The 23,029-nt window shown below is 36.7% G+C and overlaps 1 protein-coding gene across 3 annotated transcripts in view; it reads left to right on the plus strand.

Annotated features, from left to right (window-relative positions):
* Nucleotides 1-23,029, plus strand: part of FILIP1 (filamin A interacting protein 1) — a 139,140-nt gene that overhangs the window by 20,240 nt on the left and 95,871 nt on the right. The window contains exon 1 of one of the 3 annotated variants that reach the window (XM_040697737.2): nt 14,657-14,980. The exons of 1 other annotated variant lie outside the window; for it this stretch is intronic. The gene's annotated coding sequence lies outside the window, so the exon portion shown is untranslated. Of the gene's footprint in view, nt 1-14,656; nt 14,981-18,949; nt 19,003-23,029 lie in introns of those variants that run through there. One more of the 3 variants, XM_040697738.2, reaches the window with a different exon arrangement.

The raw sequence follows: 23,029 nt of genomic DNA on the forward strand, positions 1-23,029 counted from the left end.
TGTTACACCGTACAAAAGTACAGTTGGGGCAGACCAGCCATCTGCACGGGACGTTCTCAGGACTAGAGCAGAAGAGTGACAGTGATGGGCAGCTATTGGTCCCTGAGATGCAGGTGCAGCAGTGGAAGAACCTGAAACTGACACTGAATGAATATCATTCCCTATGGAACAGGTCTGCCAACAGAAAAGAGATGTTGTTACCAAGTCGCATCTATGAAATAAGAAAGGGAGCTGTTCCTTTTAACACTTCTCACAGTTTCTGCTGCATGGTGAGACACTGGAACAGGTTGCCCAGTGAGGTTGTGGATGCCCCCTCCCTGGCAGCAGCATTCCAGCCAGGCTGGGTAGGGCTTTGAGCAACTTGGTCTAGAGGGAGGTGTCCCTGCCTATAGCAGGGGGTTGGAAGTAGATGATCTTGAAGGTCCCTTCCAACCCAAACCATTCTGTGATTCTATGTCATAGGCTTTCCTGAATGAATGAGTCTTCTAATAGACAGAGTTTGGTGATACATACATTCTGTTGGTAACTGGCAAGAAGTGGAGAGATGCAAGTCATAAGAGGTGTTCAGGGTGGAAATCCTCCATGGCTTGTAGCAGTCTCTTTAAGAACCAGGACACTGCCAAAATCTGCAGGCAGCCATTTTGGTGCCTGAGTAGGCACTTCAGCTGATTGCTACAGGAGGAGGCTTTCTATCCCATATGTTTGTCATTAGAATAGTGAACAGAAGGTCTGAAAGTATACATTACTTTAATTTAACCTCGTAAAGTCTCATTCAAACATAGTTACAATAAACAATCTATTCTTTCACCATCTCTGCTACTGACTAAAGTATCTTTGAAACAGTTGATTTTTTTTTTCTGGTGTCTTTTTGGCTGTTTTTTGTTTTGTTTGTTTGGTATTTTTGGTACACGCTGACTACGATGAAATGTTCTTTATGAAGATCTGGCGTAAATAAGACTTGGACCTAATTAATAAATCTTTCCTGAGATAACCAGGATGCTTTCAAGAAGTTTTAGTTTTTGTGTTTGGCCCTTCCTTGTTTATACTGGCTTCAGCTGTTGTAAGCATGACCACAGAGACAGTTTACTTCAAGTTCAAATAGAAAAGTTGGGTTGAAACTCAGAGAAAAGCATAATTATTTAGCTAAATGCATTTGTTCACAAAGACAACTCTCTACTCCATAATTAATAAGTCTCAGCAGTCTTGTTGCATGTCTATTTGTGTCATAATCTTTTGACTAGACAGAAGAGCTAAAGAAATAATGAAAAAATGAAAGTGGAAAATGTCCAGGAATACAAAATTAGCTGTTTGAAATAGATGGTTAAATGAAAATTGGAAAGTTTGTGAAGGAAATACGATTCTTCTATTTTCAGGGTAGAGACTGATACCTACGATCACAAAGCAGCTAAGACAGCAAGGGCGAGTGTTATATCAACTGATTTCAGACATCAGAGAAGTCTGATTTAACCTCAGCATCTTACCAGTGGAGAGAAATAAATACTTGTAGGGAGTGATTTCACTGGCTGTGTTAGTAAGGGAGGAACTACACCTTAGAACTGCTTGTTCTCTTGCTGCCCAAGAAGTCTGGACAGCTGTCCAAAAAGCATTCATCAATATAGATTTCTATATTAGTACAGCTGAATCCCAAGGTGATCATAATATATATGATCCACAGTATGGATATCATGGTGATGGAGACTCTTTCTGCTTAAATGAGAGCTTGGGTTAGAGACTCGAGCCCTATTTCCTCCCCCTTCTGCTAGGAATTCCTCTAGGATACAAAGCTCCCTTAAATTAATAGGAATTTGTACCAAGTGAATAAACCAGGGGATGTTTTTATATGCAATTTATCAACATCTTCTTATAGTATAAAAAGATGTTTTGTTTTCTTTTTTTTTTTTTTTAACAAATAGTGCATTAATTTTTTTACCCTGAGGTGTACTACAGAAAGAATGAGAAGCTTTACAAGCCGTGGGCAGTCCTGGGAAACGTATGTCACTGTGATTCCATATTCTGTAAAGGTGAGGTGAAGATTGATATAGTTTTGTTGGCAGTTGAACAGAAAACAAACCTGTGTACATTCAGAGGAATTAATTTAATGATTGTCATGAAGTCAAAGAAGAGGAATTTGGGAGGGTTTGCTCATCAGGAATTTTTCAGACAAATGTTTTGGTGCTTCTCCTTTTTCTTTCACATGCTTTAATTTGTTTATTTTTATTCTATTTGCATTTTTAAAAAAATCTGTTGTTTTTATTTTTGAAGTTCTCTATGAAGATTGTTTGGTAGAGGTTTGCTTATTTGGTTGTAACAAGCAAGTAATTTCATAATATTTATAACATTCTAATTTGTGAGAATAATGATATTGGAGAATTATTAAAATATGAAGAAATAATTCTGCTACCTACTCTTGTATTTACTTATTCACTGAAGAAACCTGAGGAAAGATCTGGGATGTGAGAAATATTTACAGAAAGGACAGAGAGATGTTCATATTCACTTCTATAAATGGATTTAAAGTTTATTTGACCCATATATGTTTGGACAGAACTTTTTGGAATCTTTTGAAAGTACAGGTCTTAATGGAAAAATAGGCTACTCCAAAAATATTCATTCTTGTAATGTATCCAAGAAAAAATCTGGGGTAGAATAAAAGGACACGCACTAGCTAGGACTAAAATAAATAAATAAATAAATAAATGGGATCAGTGGTATAAAAAAAGTGACTAAACAGTCAGAGGGTTTTTGCTAAAAACCTTCCTGTATCTGTTCATTACTTGAAGACAGTAATGGAAAGAAACCTTCCCACTGTGCGCCTCTAAAGGTTTCACTTGATTTAATGGAGAAAGATCTCAAAGAAGATATGGCTCTTCATTGGGAAGTGATTCTCTTTTTCTAGGGTGCAGCACTGTCCTGCCCATACCCTTCTTTCCAGCCCAGTGGAGGCTCTTCTCTCTGTGCAGTGGAGTTATGCTTGTAACTTCAGATCCTGGCAATCCTGTGCTGTTATGTAAGTCGACTACACTCAAATTCCACTAAACCCCTTATAATCAAGAAGATAAAGGGTAGCAGGCAGCTGGTCAAGAGCTGTGTTATTTCCTACTGTTCCAATAGAGCTTCTCACATGTAGCTCTCACTCTACACCCACCTTATTTTCAACTTTTGCATCCTGATAACTTGAGATTAATAGTTTGGTAGCCCAGAAGTGTCACATAAATTGTCAGCTGTTCCCAAATGAAGTGTTTGCCCAGGTTAACTTTGTCCATCAGTTCTAGGTCTTCAAATGATGTGAGAGGGCTGGGATAAACTGCTGCACCATGCAGGTCCCCCATTCAGCTTCAGTGACTCTATGCTTCTGCCTTGTACACTGATATTCCCAAGGCCTGCTCTAAGCATGCTGTTTAGGAAATACAAAACAGTTCTTTATTTTTCTCCATTTTTTTTCCCTGTACTTCGTGAAGGTTTACAAAGCCTGAGTGATAATATGATTAGATGTGCAGAAACTGACAGAAAGAATACAAATCACCCACCCAACACATTTACTACAATCAGAGATATTCTGCCTCTTCCTCTCTTCCAAAAACATAAATGCTTTGAAAACACAACATTCATGCAATGTTTTGGCCTTTTTGAAATTAGTGTTGCCCCATCTCTCTCAGGCCTCTCTCAAGCATTCTTAGGAATGCTTATGGTCATCTGTGTTCACAAAAGATGACTTTATACTTCACTGTAGTAAACTGGCTTCAATTATTAGTAAAGACAGCTATTAAAAATCCCCTATTTTATTATTTCCCATCATATTTCTCTTCCCATATTACAGTAATCCATGAACGTATCTTTCGCTTTAATGGTTTTTGAAGTTCAATTATATGTTTGGAGGCAAACTGGATTCTTATATGCATTTATATAATTTTCTGTATGTATTTATACAAAAAGCAAAAAATTGATTTAATGTGTTTGTAGCTTAAGACCTGTCTTAGTGACTTCCTCTCACTTTATGTTAAAATTTCTGGTTTCATTACAAATGGCAGAAATTGACCTCAGTGCAGGTGATGGCTTGGAACTCACATGCCTACTGAAGAGTATTTTTCTTGGATTTGAAGAGATGTGTTTAACAATGTCTGTCGGCTGGCACTGTAAGCCAAACTGATAGCACCAGACAGTCATTTTTGTCTAGGTAGGTTCTTAGACTGCCCTCATCACTGAAATTTCTGCATTCCTACACTAAAATACATTCAGCCATTAACTGCCCATCCTATCTCTTCATTCATTTCTGTCTTTGTCGGTGTTAAGACAAAATTTCTGTTTTCATCCCTGTCCTGTTTGGATGGTTTGTTTGCCTGTTTCTCTTCCAGGCTTTTGCTTTTGTTCAACAGAGAAGATACAATTTCTACTGATATTTAAGGTGAAAGATGCAGAGGTCTCTTTTTCCTCTCTTTGACAAGCAAGTAATTTGTTTGGTTTCACTGTTTTATAGACTTTGGCTGCTGCAGCTTTATATGACAAGCCAGCCATATCCTTCAGCAACAGTAAAATTAATCTTGATGTTAAATGTCCAGGTTCTCCTTCAGCACATTCTCAACTCTCTGTTGAGAATGATTTATTTTACTTGTTTTGCAATGTTTTCTGATTTGTCTTATTTTTAACTTAAAATGGTCATATACTTCTATTCTGCTTGAGTTAATTCCCAGATATGTCAACAGGGTCTGGTGAGTATTAGCTTTTTTTATCTACTGCTTGCTTTCTTGTAGGCTAAACCGCCCCTAGAAGATTCTTAGTGATGGTGCACTGGAGATTTGTTATCTGTTGGGAAATGTTTATATCCTAGTCTATCACACATGCAACACTAAAAAGCAAGCAATGCAGAAGAACTTAATGGATGATCTGGATGGCATCCTTTTGACAGAAATAGAGAAGAAGAATTTGAGATTCAGGAGGACCTTCCTGACTTTCTATAAAGATTTACATAGATGTGGAGGAGAAAGAAAACCTACTTAATATGAAAGAGTTGTGGGGAAAAACAGGATAAAATAAACATAAATTTTTAAAGGTATATATGTGAGAAGGAAACACAAAATGCATATCTTGGCCTCTTGCTTTCTGTAAATGAAGGAATGTGAGGGTAACATTTGCCAAAAAGAGATCTGTTTCTTGTTAAGGCTATCTTAGGCTTAATATACTTTCTAGGGATAATATGACAGAGGTAGTGCAGAGTGTATCAGCTCTGAATATATAATTGAATCATCTATTTTTTTCAGTATCATTTAAATATGCAGTTCAAAAAATTCTTTGGACTTTCCTTAGACAGTTAAACATCAACTTTCAAAGACAGATACTGTGCTCTTCGGTGTTGGAAGACCTATGTCACTTCAGTGAAAGTACTATCAGTTTGAGCAACCAGCAATGCACATTGCTCCCTGATTCTCTTTTATTTGGAAATGTACTGACTATGAAGACTCAGGTCTTGACACACTGGAAGTCTTGAAAACATAAAAATTTACACAATTGCAGGAATTTTGAGGGAAAGAAAAGAGTTATCTGCTTTATTTACTTTCTAGTTTGAACCAAACCTTATTTCCTTTTAAAAAGTATGGTGTAAGATAGCACATGGAAAATACTACTAGATATACTCATTAAAGTAATATAAATTATTACGCTGGGAAAAATGATTAAGATGCAGAATTGTGTTACAGAGCAGATTCTTCTCATGTTACTCAGACCATCACAAATGAGTGTTTAATCATATCTTCAAGATAAAATGATTCACTGTGAACCAGCTCTGACTGTACACCTAATTTCATGACCGATTTAGGTGAGATAAAATCTTCTCTGATGTACTATTCATTCTGTGCACTGACTCCATCCTTGGAAATATTCGGAGCTGTCTGAACATGGTGCCTAGGCAGCCTTTGCTTGAGAAGGATTGGGAGATGACTCCAGATGTGCCTGTTGATCTCAACCACTCTATGATTCTGTGCCATCTTAAAATAAATACATAAAATTGCAAGTAGAGAGAAGCAATGTTTGCAAAGAAAAAGATGCTCTAATAAAGCAAGTAATATAATTTTATTACAAACTTTTTAAACCAGTACTAGCTGTAGCATCTCTGCTCAACCTTATTTGTTCTGGTATGCTTTTTGAGTATTGAAAAATGGAGTACTCAGGAGTTAGTTAAACATAGATCTACTGATATTAGTCTGGTAATTAAAAGGAAGAAAAGCAATGTGACTATCAGTTGTGATTGTTGCTTCTGTTTGAGCTGGTATGTACCTCCTTCTGAGGTGAGTGATGAGGTGAGTTTGTTTATATCATGAAAGCAAATAGTTTAGTGGATACAGAATATTTAAGGTATTTTCTGTTTTTCTCCCTTTCTGCTTCTAGGCAGATATGCCTTGCTGGGCTTTCTGCGGTGCTCTTGGTATAGCACTGGTTCTGGTTCTTCTGTGTATCCTCTGTCATGATTTCTTCACCATTCAGTTACACATTACCCTCTTGACTAGGGATTCCCTATCTCATCTACATTCACATCAATTTGGTTTCTCTAAAAACTGTGTTTTTATTTACAAGGACTGAGAGGAAATTCTAGTAACTTATTTTAACTCACAGATTTAATAATGAGTCCAAAGATGTTACAGTTTGAACTTTTTCTGTTATTCCAACAGTTGACTGATTATTAATAACAGTAGTACTGGCAAAATTGGTCCTGGAGCAATAGGAAGATTTTAATAAATAAATGAATAAATAGATAAATAATCCTGTTGTCATCCTCACTTGTTACTGTCAAAATTCTGCTATCTAAATTTTCTTGCTCTTCCAGCAGTCAAAAAATAAGGCAAAGCAGTTCTCCCCTAGTGCTCCCCAGTGAACTATGTGGTTACAGAACTGTTTTGACCATTGCTATTTAAAATAAGGCATTTTGAAAGACCATTTCATTTTTGTGTATCACTAGCAAGCAATGTGTCTTTGTGTAAATGAATCTTACAGCGATTTAACTCCTCATTATTGTTCACCAAATTCTTAAATAATAGGAAGTAGAAATAAGTGCTTTGAAAGATTCCTCCTCTCCACATTTGTAGAAGTAAAACTACATAGTGTAATTTATGGCAAATGTTAAGATATATGTGGAGAACAGGGCCCATTGTTTGTTGACCAGTTTGACAGTAGTAAGCTATTTTGCATATATCTTTGTTTTCTTTATATTTCAAGCTTCAGGTCCTTGATTCTTCATGGAGAATGTAATCTTGGGTTTCGAAACCTTGCTTCCATCCCCTTGCAGAGATGTTCTTCAAGCATGGATTTGACTTTATATTATCCCTTGCCTCTTGTTCTCCTGTCCAGTGCGTACAAATTCTTTTTGCAAATGCTGTGACTGTCTTTGAGAGGTGTGTGCACACATTTCAGTAATGGGACTAGAGACCTTTTCAGACCTTCATGAAAAGGTTAGTTGGACAGTTACTTACATCCAGAACACAACTTTGGCTTATCTCTGAGCATCTTGTCTGGAGGTAACCAAGAAAACAGCTACTCCTGTTCAGTCTACCCATTCCTAGGTAAGAGTTGTCCAGAAGCTCTGTATTTTGAAGCTATTGGGCTCCTTACATGTGTTTTAGCCACTTCTTTCTTCTCAGAAATGTTTAGTTCTACATCTCCACAAATAATGTAACAATAAATTTAGGCTTCTGTCAAGAAAATCTGCAGGAGAACTAATGATGTAAATGGCTTTGCTTAAAATGTCTGAAGTGAGGTATAAGCAGTCAGCACTTGACCTGAAACACGTCTATGGAACTGAGCCGATGTCGGAAACCAGTATCTTTCTGGAGAAGCAGCTGGTGTCTGGAGCCTCCTCTGATCCATGTGAAGCCAAGCGGTGGAACAACAGATCCTTCTAAAGTGGTTACAACCAAAAAGCCCTTCAGGTCCTCTCTTACCATGAATTAACCCTGAGGTACTGATAGGTGGCACTGTGCTCTTGGGGATGTCTAAAGCAGAGCTTCACCTGTTAAAATCCATGACGGCATGACAGTTTGTAAGGACAGAGATGCTATTCAGACTGCAACAATTCATTTGAAGATGACAAATTCATATGGGGAGAAAAGAACTGGTAGAAAGTACATCTACAACAAAAAGATCTTGAGAGGTTCTGGTGATACCTGTAATGCTATGTAATTGCAAGAATGAAATTACATCTCTTTGACAATGCCCATTTCCTGCTAGCTGCTGAACTAACAAAGGCAATGCAGTAGAAAGAATGGAAGCCATCTTAAAGCTAAATGACCAGGCACTTGTATAAAACAGCTATAGATCTACGGACTGTAATTAAGCTACAGTTTTCTGGTTCACAGCTTGTTAGGTTTTTTGAAAAGAGTGTAGTGCTAAGTGGGTTGAGCACAATTAAGCTGAACTACAAGGATAATAATGTTTTGTTTGGTCATATTCCATTACAAGTATAAGTGAAATTTGTGTTTGTTTCATTAAGGGCAAGCGTTTATAAGATTTTTCATTTGTGCTACTGATAATTACCCTCATGTTCCTTTCCTAATGTTTTTTTGTTTGTTTGTTTGTTTGTTTGCTTGTTTGTTTTCACATAGATCTTTAGAAAAGCTTCATACTAATATTAAATGAAAAGTGATATTCAAATTACATTACAGTAACTGGTAACAATTCTTTTGGAGTCGGTTCAGGGATGAAGAATGCACAAACAAATCTTGAGAAGATAGGACTACTGTCATTCAGTGGGATTATTCATGAAACATACTCTAAGTGTCTTTTCAAGGAAATATTTAATCCCCAAAATAGTACACTATTTTTATCTAAACTTACCTGTATTTACCCATATTGATCTGATAGTTAATTTTATCATAGAATCATAAACTCATTTGAGTATGAAGGGATCCTTAAGGCTCATCTAGTCCAACTCCTCTGCAATGAATGTGGACACCTACAGCTACATCAGGTTGCTCAGAGCCCCATCCAGCCTGGCCTTGAATGTCTCCAGGGAGGGGGCATCCACCACCTCTCTGAGCAGTCTATTTCAGTGCTTCACTACCAATATTGTAGAAAACTTTTTTCTTATATCCACTGTAAATCTCCCCTCTTTTAGTTTGAAACCATTTCCCCTTGCCCCATCACAACAGACCCAGCTAAAAAGTCTGTCCCCTTCTTTCTTATACCCCTCCATTTAGAAACTGAAAGGCTGTTCTCATGTCTCCCCAGAGCCTTCTCTTCTCCAGGCTGAACAGCCCCAGCTCTCTCAGCCTGTCCTCATAGGGGAGGTGTTCTGTCCCTTGGATCATTTTTGTGTCCCTTCTCTGGATGAGCTCCAACAGGTCCATGTCTCCCTGAACTGAGGACTCCACATCTGGATGAAGTACTCCAGGTGAGGTTTCACCAGTGCAGAGTAAAGGATCATCTCCTACCTGCTGTCCATGCTTCTTTTGGTACAGCCCAGGATACAGTTGGTTTTCTGTGCAAGGGCACATTGCTGGCTCATGTCCAGCTTGTCATCCAACAGTACCCTAAAGTCCTTTATGGGGATCACGGGCTTACACAAGTAGGGTACTTGATTATTATTTTTTAACAACTGTAAGCAATTTTGAGTGGATTCTTTCATAATATGCAAGTAGATGCTAAGGGATAGAAAGAAGCTCACTGAACTTAGTCTATAAAAGAGAAACCTCGGAACCGATTTGATTTTCAGTAACTTAGACAGGAAGAAGTGGTTGAGAATTTTTTTCATTCTCTGCTCCAAGGACATCTCTGCACTGTTTCCAAGGTGGCACAGAAAAACAGGGAAAACACGGCTAGCTAGCTTCTGTAGACTTAGATTTTCTCCACAGGGGTGTTAATCTCTGCAGAAAAATTTTTAGAATTCCACAAACTGAGAGAGGCTGAGTGTTGCTGACTACCCATTGAATGGGCTGGAAGCTGAAGTCAGCCAACAGCAAACTGGAAATAAATTGTAAAATTTTGATTAGCTTCAAATAGTAAGAGCAATTGCCTGTTGTTCTACATTGTGTGTTGATGTTTCAGATTACCCCTATTTGATTTATTTAATCTTTCTGAAAGTTGTGCTTTAATTCACTGTAATTTGCTGCTTTTCTTGAGGAAAATTCCCTTGCATTTCTGTGAAGGAGACTGTATTAGATTATCAAAATAATCTATTCTGGCCTTAAAAACAATCCATCTTCAGCTCATTTTTATCATAGTCTTTGAGCAAGTTACATACCACTCCTGGGGTGTGGCAGCAGAGCAAATGAGCAGATTTGTTCCATTTCCAGAGACCTGAGCTGGCGCATTCCCCCAGGCTTCAGGCTCTCCATTTGACCCATTGGGAGTGAGTGCCACGTTTGTGAGCTTCAGACTTAAGTGTCCAAACATGATACTAGTATTATCACTATTTTTACTGTCCTTTGTCATAGACAGAATTGTGCCCCTCAAAGCCTGATAGACCATCTGACAATCTTGATGTGACTGTGTATGTGTCGGAACTAACCTTTGAATTATGTTTATTTCATTTGGAAAAGACATATGAAATGGTGATATTTTTGGTGATATTTTTGTTGGCAGAATGGAAGAACATTTAAAATAACTGAAATATCCAAGCATTTTAACATTTCTTTCATTAAAATTTACAAAAAAGAAAAAAAAAAGACAAAAATATGAAGAGAGAATATCGATCAAGGTAGCGTATGATAAATCAAAATGAAAGACACTTATATTTTTATATCATTGATTAAACAGGATATTACAGGAAAAATTATAAAGCTCAAGTAAGTGTTCCTGGAAGTTTGTGGCTGTGGCAAAGATCTTAAGGTGCTGGGTTTTTTGTTGTTGTTGTTGTTGTTGTTTTTAATGTATCTGAAATGTGTACAGCTAGCAAAATTAAGATAGATTGTATCTGTTTTGCAGATACCAAAAAAGGGAGGAAAAAGTGTAAGTAAAACAGAAATAGCAGTGTTAATTATACAATTTACTTTTTAACTTCCCTTAAGAAAATAATTTATTTATCTGGGAAGATACTTGGATTGTGGAACATCACAAAGTTTTATTAGTTTCATTAATTTGGCAAAAGAGACAGCTGAATGAAATCTATCAACTAAGTGGCAGAAATGTTTCATCTTTTGGTTCTAAAAATGCAGATGCTTAATCTAAGGTTTACAGTGGATCTAATGTCTAAAAAGCAGTATCAGCTTTATGAAGTGACAAGAGTATCAGCAAAAGTGAAAGAAAAAATACCTTCCCTTCTCAAATTAAAGACTGAGGAGATGCAGCCAAGACCATGGCAATCACAACATGATCAACCACCCTCCGTGCCAGGTATACTGTAAAGTTATTACAAAGCTAAAAGTATCAGTGCAACCTAAAATACTATAGCATTTATGGAAGTGAACAATAAGTCTTAGGAAAGCAGGGTGTCAGGAGACCATGGTACACTATCCTTCAAGCAAATGAAAAATTAATTATTCAGAAACTAAAGTACTGATTACTCTTTACCCTTCAAAATGTTTTAAGGAGCAATGTAATAAAGTACTGACTGTGGCTGCTTTCACCAAATTACACCCACAGTAGAGCTTTTCAGGAAACAATAAGCCCATTTGTTTAGATTGCTTCTAATATATTGGGCTAGTTAGTTAATTATCATGTAAAATATTTGAAAAGGAAGAAGATATCATGTCATATGGCTTAAGAGAATGATAGTCATGTACTAAATGATGTACAGTTAAAATAAAAATTAAATAGTAATGCCGTTATATGCATTTCAGAAAAAGCATATTTACAGACACACATTTTAAGGTAAAGAGGGACCAATAAGGTCAGAAGAAGGCATATGTTTTGATCTTGTCCTTGAAAAAAAGAATGGATTTTCTGCCAGCTCTTTCTGCCTCAAGCCATGAATTCCTCTAGGGCAGCTAAGGTTAAAAAAAAAAATGAAAAAGCCTTCCATTTTATGGTTAAGTATGCACAGATAAATATGATGCTGTGAACAATGACAGTCTGTCTTCCATATCCTAACGTTATCTCTAAAGGTGGGAACTGGTCCTGCTCCTCCTCTTGTTCACTCTCTCAGGCCACATTCCATCCCCTTTGCTTTACATGGCTTTGGGTTTTTGTTTGAAATAATGCTGAGAGCTTTGGCTTCCATTAATTGTCTTCTGAGGAAGTATTTACATTGCATTCTTGTACCCTGATTGCTTAATTCAGAGATGTCATACTTTCTAGATTTAGTTGTAGGATATCGCTAGGACTTAGGACGATGTGTGTTGATACTAGGACCTCATGTAGAATGCCAAGTTCAACCATCTCTTCTGCAGTTCAGTTTATCTTCTTATTCTCCAGCCTCCATAACCTATGTTTTATAATTATCTTTTTCTCTCAGGGCAGTAGGAAAAACATTTACATACATACATACGCAGCTGTGAAACATTTTTATACCACACTAAATTAAAAGCTTCAGTAATGCAGGTTAATTGCATTATTTCCCAAGCAAATGTCCTTGTTGTCCTTGTATTTTCTTCAATTCACATGCCAAATCTTGTGTTTTCCCCAAATTTTTGTTGAAATTCCCACTTTTGCAGGACTAATGTTTTTGGTGCACAGCCAAGGAGTTAGATTGCAAGTATACCAGAAGGAGCAGGCTTGCATCAGCAGGTCACTGTTGAAACCCACCCACAAGGGCTGGCAGCAGAGATTGCCTCCTAAGAAGTTGCATTGTTTTCCACTCAGTGAATGTGCCACTAGCTAATGGGAGAGAAATGCTGAGAATTATTTGGTTTCTCTGAGTTTTATGAGCCAAGTGAATTGTTTTGTTTCCTAATTTTTTGTAGGTGAATGAATTTGAACAAGATTGAACATTTTGAACAAGATGTTCAGGCCAAAGTCATCAAAAAGTTACTCATCTGATTGAAGTACACTGATTTTATAAGAGGGAACAAATTTAGATGATCTTTTTAGAATGCGGATATGTGTAACTCACTTCAGTTCAAAGTGGAAGCATGCAGCACCAAGCTTTGTGCCAATATATTATCCGTTCTTACAGTAATCTTCCAAATAGCTCTTTCTGTAAAATAGAAGTGTTTATATTTTTGTACATTCTAGATATTCTGTCCAAGTTAAATATTTAAATGGACAACATGAAATTCATGTTTATTACTTGCTCTCCAAAATAAAATCTATTTCATACAATGGAAGCATTTGGGACATGCATGTCTAAATATCAGTTACTTGACATAATACCTAATATTTACTACATGTATGTTTTCCTTATAAGTTCATTGGGAATGAAAGTCTTCCTTCACTCTTCCTTCCTTATTTAGAAAATAACACAAATAAAGCAAAATGCAAACCTGTCTCATTTCACAGACAGACAGGACCAAGCTACAGCTGCTTCCTATAAGGGCTTGTACTCAGTCCTTGTCATCTCATGTAGTTGTGGCCAATTAGGTTCCTACATGTTGAAAGCACCCTAAAGAGCATGATCCAATTCTGCTGTCCATCCTATTATCTACACAGGGACCCAGTGTCACCAAAGAGTGTTATGATTTGCTTGAATCTCTTGCTTTTGCTCTGAAAAGGATACTTTTTCCTTTCTTCCTTTCTTTCTTTCCTACCTCTTCATTTAACCCTACATGAATATGGCAAATTGTCACTAGGGTAAAAGGGTCACTAGGGTCATTCTAAAAGAGCCCCTTTTTGCATTTTGCCCTGAAGCACAACTCAGGTCAGAAAAGAGTTGTTAGGGTCAGCAGTTTTCCTTACCAGGGATGTTTACAGGGGGCTGTTCTGGCATGACTCGCTACAGCTTTACTCTGGATTCCAAGACTGCAAATTCTTTGGAGAATGTTAATGTATGGTTATTTGTGGGTTGAAAAGCTGTCTAATGTTCCTGGTCATCATTTGATTAAGAGACTTATGACTTGGAATTATCATCAGTAATTAGACCCAGAAGCAAGTGTGGATACACCAAAATGTACACAGCGCTAGAGTTACATATTCCTAATAGTTCTTCTTGCCTGCTTCGTATCAATCAAATGAGGGCTTGTGTGGCTTTACTTTTCTTTGGTCAGAGTACGAATTTCTATAGGAAGTTCTTAGTCTAGAAGAAGAGGGTTGTCTTTGGAATAAACATCACACTGAAAACTTTCCAGCCTAAGCCTTTCATTAATTTCTCTCTATGTCATCTTAACATATTTAAACTCTGTAAAAATTATGCTGCAAAAAGTTCTCCCTGCATGTAATTTTTCCTCAAGTGAAGTGCATACCTTTCAAATTATAAACTTCCTACATGTCCTAGGAAAATCCTCACTGTATAAATAATTGAACTCATCTGCTGTGAACACAAGTATTCTTTCTCTACCAGTCTAAAATATATGCCTAAATACACATCTTCTACTTAGTGCTTTAAATAGTAATTACCCCCATGAAGTCACTGGAAGCCCATAAAAGGATTTGACAGTTTCCCCACAACCTTTCAGTGAATGTAGTAGTAGCTGGGCTGTGTAGTGCTACATCCACTGATAATTCAGCAGCTGAGGAACTCAGCAAAGCCTGCTCCAAACTTCTCAGCTGTTGACAGGCTTGACTTGCTGAGAACACTGGTTAAATATAGCACAAGCGAGCTGAGCTCAACAAAGTCATTGCTGTAACACTGTGTGAAGAAACCAGAAGAGGGGAAATACAATCTGAGAACTAAACTGCCAAAGCCTAACACCACCTAGCAACAGTTGAAAAAACTTTTAAACAAAAGTCTGGGTGAGACACAGACAGAGTATACCTCCTACTTCTTCTGCCTGGGATTTCTGCAAGAAGCAACTCCGGTCCTCTGTACTCTGCCCTGTTTCCTTCGTTACTTCAGCTGCTGGTAGACCCAGAAAAGTGGGAAAAGTTCCTCTCTTTGTGTTCTCTTGGGCTGGATCAGGCTACTGCTGTGGAACAAGCTACTGCAATCTTGCAGTGCAGAGGATATATCCTAAGTTCTTGCTGACAGGTAAGACTGAGCTAACCATTCTGAAGCATTCTTTTTACAAGTTTTTTTCCTAGTGATTATTGTCTGCTTCCTTCTATGGACAATCTTATGCATGATTTGGAAACTTCAGTAGATAGAAGCTGGAATAAACATTTTGGATGTTTACTTTTATGCTTTTGTCACAGAAAAACTTTGCTCAAATACCTTCTACAGTTCTTAGAGCAAGCAGAATCAAGTAGCTAGTAGCAATATGAAAATAGTGTGCATAGATTTTGACTTGTATCTTTCTTATATCTGCTCACATGCTGACAGAAGACAAACCAAGCTTTAAGAACAGAGTAGAATACATATCACCCCTTACCAGTGACAGTTTAGCAGCTATTAAAAAACAGTGACAGCGTGTGACAAGAGAAAATAGCAGTTCAGTAACTAAATTAAGTGAATACTTTGTGACCTAGGACATTTGTTCTTTTCGTTTCCTTAACAACTCTAGGCATGCAGACACACCTGGAACCTTTCATGCTAATTTTGTGACAACAGCTCTTGGTTCTTCCTCTTGCACTAATTTATATCATTTTATATTTATTTATGTTTGATTGAGTAGCTGCATAATGCAACCTTCCTAAAAGCTGACCTTACATTTATTATAACCCAGTACGCTTGAGCTGGCTTATTGCTGTTAAAGTGTTTATTTCATTTAGGAAAATAAATAAGAAACCAGTTCTCAGATCTTTTACCCCAGCAGCACGATAGAAGCCTGTTTATCTTTTTGAATATCCTATGGTCACATAATGGTCATGTAATTTAAGGGAGAAGTTGCTCCGTATGATTTGCTTTGACTAAACTAAAAAAAGCTATTTGGTCAATTGAAGAATGAATTTCCCATCTTTTAAAGCCATTTTCTCCAAACAAAATACATTCAGCATCCATGAATTTTTAAAAGATGCAAAGATTATTAATGTAATACAAATTTAGTTATGAAAGCAAATATTTAAAGAATGCACTTAACCCTTGCAAAAACCCTGTTTGCAGATTTCTGTGGAATTGTCTCAACTGTAATATATTTGTCCTAAGGAAGGAATGAATTGAGTCTGTACTGTCTGTGTAGTTTGATACGCAGTCTGTGGACTCAGGCTGCCTCAGGTAGAGGAAAGGTCTTGCTTTAGCTAAATAATTCTAGGTTCATGCCTGCATACAATCTAAATCACATCAGTACCACATCGAGGCAGTGACATGCTTACAGATTGGATGAAAATAAAATGCTCTGAAGCAACTCTGACTTGGTGTTTGGGAATGTAACTGCTTATGAAAAAATAAGATAAATTGGAATGGAGAAAAATTCTTAAAAGCAAAAGTCATATAGTTTGCATTTCATTTCAGAGCAAGGGGCACGCTACTTAAGCACTAAATAGGAATGCATTTTGGTGGCCATGATTTAATGTGATAATGATTACTGTGGAATTACTACAGCACTATGGTATCCCAAGTCTGAATCTGAGAAGGGAACTTTGGTATTACTTTTTAATATAGACATATCGTGAGAAAGTTCTGCTTTTCATAAAAAAAAAGCTGTACAATAAGAAATAAAGCTGAGACGATATGATTTGTACACTTCTTGTAATCTTGACTTTGAGTAAAGTTACTGTTTCTTATTTTCAATGAATTAATTGGCAAATGTTAAAAACTATGGAGAAATGGCAAATTTGACCGTCTGAATACATTTCAATGACAAAATGTGGGAAAAATGTGTTAGTTACTGACTGTTTTTAGTTGTTGCTCAGTATAACGTATGGTTTTACGATTTTAATTTTCTTGCACAATATACATTCAGCCAAGTTCTTAACTGCTAACAGCAAGTTTATTAGCCACAAAGTTGTATCAAATGAAAAGACTTCTGAACTGTCTGATAGCAACTTCTAATTCTAACACATGGAGTTATGGTTCTATGTACATCTGTCTTCCCTTCCATTTCAAAATGGAGAAGGAGGCTAAAATTACTCTTCTCAACAGGTGTCCACAAAGAGGCTCTGAGATTTTCCAATCAAATCTGTGGAATATGCAATGTGGCTATTCAACAGATGGCTTCATTTTTGAAGAATAGCCAATTCTACTAATGATTACTGTGAAACCAAGCTCAATTTTATATCAAATCAAAAAGTCATTACAGTTTTGGCAATATTCTCCTTTGCAGAGATTTTGTTGGAAGACAGGCACACTCATTTATTTTTCCTATTATATTATTTTGATTTTGTTTATATTCCCATAGTGTGCAAAATGAACGATGCCATTCATGGTGCTAAAGACTGTGTTTCCCTCTCATTCAGAATGCTTTTCCAAGCTCAGCCTGTGGCTCATTCTTTCACCTTCATAATAAGGATATTCCAATTTATGGCCTCTCTTAACCAATCTAGTCACAGTTAAAGTCAGCATCTAAACTGAGTAATTTGTCATCACCTCTGTTATTGAATGTCTTTATAGAACGTCTGGTTCTTTTTAACACCAATTTCTGAGACTTGAAGTTCCACCACTGTTCTGTCATGCTTTTTCCTTAAAGTATAATAAGAGCAGGTCTTAGTGCTCAATAATTAATATGAAAATTTTCTGCTTTCTCAAGAGCGTTTAACAAAAGATGTCATCTATATTACTGTCCATTTTTTTTTCTCAAGAGACATTTTACTTTTTCTCTCATTTCCTGTTTCTTTTGTTCCTTTCTCAAGACTTACTGTTGCAGCTTGCCATACTATTTTAATACATAATTTGAATTTGGGGGCAGGGATTTTGCCCTTCAACATATCTAAAATGGCATTTGGAGAACAGAGCTATGATGTCTGTGAATACACCAGATGAAGGAAAAAGACAAAGTAGAAGGAACTTCAACTATTCATATTTCCTATTTTAACAACAATATTTAATATTTAAAGCCTGAGATAAGACCTGAAATCTAGAAAAACATGTATGTGACAAGATAGTGTTTTTACCTGCTAAAATTTGAGCACTTCTTTAGAAGAAGCACAAATACCTGTACTTTTCAACGTTGTCATCTTATTCTGGTGCTTTTCATCATTTGCTTTTTCTCTTTTCATTTTTGCCAGCATTTTCTGCTGAAAGGTGTTTCCTAATTTTATGCATTATACCAGCAAATTTTAGAAGTCAGTTGTTGCATAAAACTGATGAGAAGTTAGAATTATCTGGGGAATACAGGTTATTTTGGTACTGGCTTTATAAATAATGAATATTTCTTAATCTCTCTTCTTCTCAGTTAGTAGTTAGTATTTCTACCAAGTTAGTGATACTGGAAACAAACTAACATTTATAACATAATCCTGTAATTATTCTTTGAGGTACTGGTGTCCAAAGGATAAGAACAATTGGACTTATTTCCTGTTCAGGAGAGGCAATAGGAGTCTCTAGCACTGCAGATTGTATAATGCCTAATGGATCTGTGAAAATCTTGCCTCTAGAAATGTTTAAAGTTGTTTAGAGGTTTGGGGTTTGTTTGTTGGTTTGTTTGTTTTTTAAACTTTTCATCCATTCCTTCAGCTTCTGCAGATAATCTGCATTTTCTGCATTATTTTTTATTCTTAGTATCATAACAGAACAAATATTAAAATCAGTGCAGAGTCTTTTTAAACTGGCACAAATTGTTTAGTTGTTTGTTTGTTTTTACACTCAAGATGGCTGTGCCCTATCACACTCATTCTGCTTTGACTGGACTATAAATCTTTTAAACATGCAAAGGTGATATGTAAAATTATGTAGATTGTGGTTGCCTCCAAGATGTTTTATACCCTTTGCAAATACAGAGAATGAAAGAAATCCTATCATTAAGAGCACATATCCTAAAGGCACAACTATGTGTAAGAGAAGAAATGCTTTTTGGCATTACAGAATGCATTGCTGAAGGAGTGGGACAAACACATGTGAAGTGCAGGGAAATAGGCTGGAGCCTGTAGTTTTTCCCTTAAATGGGCAACTCATCTAGTTGCTGTTAGCTGACACAAGCCAAGGGGTGTGTGAATCTAAGATTGCTGAACGTTATCCGAGTAAGTTTCATTTCAAAGATGATAAAACTGCAATTAAAATATTAATTATCTGTGATGTGAACAAACTCACTTCAATGTAAAGCAGTGGGTTTTCAGAACATGAGCAAACACCTCAATGTATTTGCAAAAAACTTTCTGAGTTTCATTTGCATGCTCTAACAGTTCTTTAATACAGTAAGGACTGCTTTGATTTATATACTTTAATGGTTCTTTAATACAGTAAGGTATGCTTTCTTTGCTTTTCTTTTTGGGGAAATGGTGTGAAAGTGTATTATGTTTGGTAATTTATCCTGTTCAAAAATTTGTTCCAATATTTTGGAAGCTAAATCAATTTTCTTTTCAAAGTCCACTGTATTTAGGATCTTTAGGATCTTATAAGTTTAGGAGGTGGAGGAGGATATTTGGCTATTGTGTTATGGCCATGGATAACAGGAGCTACAGCCTCACCAACAAACATTTTCTTTTTTTTCTTTTTAAGTAGATTCTACTACAATAACAGAACTGGAACTTTTAGGAACTGGTTTTGAGGCTGCTCCTATTAAAAAAAATGTAACTGAAATGAAAGGTCATGTGTCCTTGGTACAAGAATTTTCATTAGAGTTTATCAGACTGCTTGCATTTTTCAGAAAATATAAACCAAATGAATGCAACAGAAAGCAGGAGATGCTTAACATCAGTGTAATCGAATTGCTGCCAACTTGCCTTGTTTATCTAAGAGATCTCTGTGAAAATAAGGTTTTTCCCACACATGCATGAGTCATAGAATGTAATGGGGCTAAGCAGACTCGCTTCAGCTTTCTAACGCACACATATCTAATAATAATGCACACATCTAAACTAACCTGTTTTAGTGCCTGTTCCTGTAACTATATGAGATCTAGCCTGACAACAGGAAGAAGTGGCAGTGAGTTCATGATGCTATTTCAGTGCAATAACCTAAATGCTTAAGGAAACGATGCAATTTCCATTTATTAGGAAAATTGCAGTTACTGTGACAACAAATACACACTAAAGAAAACATACGCAATTTATCCTCAAGTTCAAATTTGTGTACATAGTAGATAGTACGAGGTTTTACGAATATCCTGTCTGGTTATGTGACTCAAAGGACATTATTACTTTTAAAATACATTATTCAGATTCTTGAAAAAATACTCATTTAAAAATCATTTGCAAGAACGTACGTGAAAGGGGAGCAAAAACCTTTATTGGATCTAGATTTTAAGGTAAAGAATACAGTAAGTTTTCTGCCATGCCTGTTTTCCTCCTTTTATTCTTTCACAAGGACTTTAATAACAAAATCCTCAATTGTATTTCAATGGATAAGGATTTCAATTCTTCAGTCTGGTGAAATTCTTAAAATAAAAATTAACATTGTGATATTTGGCACTGAGCAATAGACAGAAGAAAGGGAACCATGCCATGCTAGATGTCCTCAAGCATTTCAAACACAGCATGGAACAAGATGTCCCTTCTGTGCAGAGGGACACACATGGCAACATAGCTACTAAGTGCCAGAGGAACCGTGTATTATGGGGCAGCTGGCAATGAGAACCATTAATGCTTTGAGTGGCAGAAGCCAGAAGCTGGAATCCAAGTCACAAAAGATATCGCATTGCAAATAGTAAAAGGCAGAGTCATAGTTGAGTGTCCTCTGAATGAAAGCTGCCATGGAATTCCAGCGCCAGAATTTAGATATAAGGAACTGCCAGAAGCTGTTCAGTCTCACTCAAAGTGGGGCTAACTGCAGTTTGATCAGTTTGCTTGAGTCTTTGGTTATTTTCAGTTATCTTAAGTACTTTCAGATCTTCCATCCTATTTGACTCACAAAGTTCTGAACATGTCTAGCTGAGGAATATTTTGCTGGTGATGATCATCAATGTATTCCATCCATATGCTATAATAAAATATGGTTGGAAATAACATAAGTCACGGTCCTTTTGTCAACAATTTGAAAACCGCAAATGAAGTAATATCGGGACTTATTTTTTTAATGTTTGCTGTTATGTCCTAAAATAATAAGAACCAATAATGTTGGTTTTAGTTCGCTATCCTAGCTTACAACAGCTTTTAAAATGCACTCTTCTCATCCATGACACATTCTTTTTGGAAGCCAAACGTTTTGAATTATTCCATTCAGATGCTATCTTTTTACAAAAAACTACATTCTAGTTTTATGTTTCCATTTTGTCCAACTGAAATATTGGCATAGAGGTAGTAGAGAATAAGCAAATAAGGAGGGAAACCATCGAGGAAGGAAACCCTGGACACTGCCTTCAACTACTGATTTCTCTTTTCTTACTGAACATCTATTTCTAATTGTATCTTTAACAGGAAGAGAGTGCAATGCATATATGGCAAACTGGATTCCTAGATGGAGTCTTGGTCTAGAAAAGCACTTAGTTGTGAAGTATCTGAATTTACCTGATGATGATTGCTGTAGCATAAAGCGAAGTTGAAACAGTGGTCTCGTAGAAATCAAAGAGATAGGGCAGGCAGATTTTCCATGCAGGATTTCTCATAACTGAAAATGAGCATTCTGTTTCTCTTAGATGGATCAGCAAGTAGTATTCCTAAAACTGGATACTGTAACTAGAAGTTTGCCATCATCAGTACAGATGGATAGAAAATAACAAAAGAATTTTCAGTGCTGATGGTGAACAGAGGTCTTAGATCCCTGAGAGCAAACTCAACGCTTATTTCATAAGGGAAGAACTTGAGCTAACATCATCTGCACACATACAGGTCATACATGTTTCTCTTCTTGAATACAGGCTGCCCATATGCTACAGTGGTAGTTAAGATAGTGAGAAAACTACTGAGATTTAGGAAGAAGGGACCATGCTATGAAAAACACTGGAATGGAGAAGAACAGATGAGAATTGCTTCCACACAAGATCAGAAAGATTAGTGTTCTAAATGTTAGGGTATCTAAGTCACATGTTAATCAGATAATAGCATTTCTACATACCCTGCCTCAAATTCATATGGCCAGTGGCTTTAAAGGTAGTTTATAGGCGCAACAGAATTTCCAGGACACAGCCTGAACCAGTGGTTGAGCACCAGATGAGAAGGTGTGGCTAACCCAGGGAGTTCAGGTGCAAGCAGTGCACCTGAATGACCAAAAGGCATGGAGCCTGGATCCACCCCTCTTCACCCTCATTTAAGGGTTAGCGGCTGAGGGAGTAGTATTTCTCTGGATAATAATTGTATTCCTATTAGGCTGTTGCTGGTTGTTGGAGTGGGTAAGCTACCTTTTCTTCTTTGTTATCTTCTATTGCTCCATTGTGCTTGTATCTCAGTAGAAGGTACTGTCATTGCCTTCTTTTTTGCACACAATGGGTTGGAAAAAAAAAAAAAAACACAAAAGAAAAACCAACACAAAACTGACTTTCCCATTTTCAGAAAATATTTTCTTAACCACAATATTAGTTTGAAACCTCTTTTTCTGAGAAAGGGTAGTCATGTAAAAATGAGACAAAATTTTATCTACTTGCAAATAGAAATGCATGGTGAGATTGTTGTGATATAAGAGGGCCCTGGAGGACCTCTTTGGAACCCTCCTTGAGACAGTGAAAGTTGCATAGTTCCAGAAATGCAGATTCCCTGTAGTGATACCAATTTCTAGTCCCTGTTCAGCATATTTATGAGCCGTGCAACCTGTTCCACCACAGTTCTCTGACAACTGATGAAGTGCTAGAAAAATACATGGAGCTAAGTATGGACAGAAAAATAAATTTCTCCTTTAGAATGAAGAAAATGCATAAAGTAATGTATCAGGAATAAAGCAATGAATGTAAGTATTCATTAAATACCCTAAATATATCATCAGGTTTTGTCATAGTTTCTTAAGAAATAAGCAGAGCAGGGACACCAATTCTGCAGACTAGTGCCATCAGCTCAAAAATTCAAAGACAGCAGTGAGTATCTAAGCATGTGGCAAGCATGACTGCACACAAGGAAAGTTAATTTAGACACATCCATCATTAGTTATATAAACAAAGACTAAATTGCACTGCAGGGAGTA

This window comes from Gallus gallus, chromosome 3, assembly GCF_016699485.2.
Source record: "Gallus gallus isolate bGalGal1 chromosome 3, bGalGal1.mat.broiler.GRCg7b, whole genome shotgun sequence".
Classification (NCBI taxonomy): domain Eukaryota; kingdom Metazoa; phylum Chordata; class Aves; order Galliformes; family Phasianidae; genus Gallus; species Gallus gallus.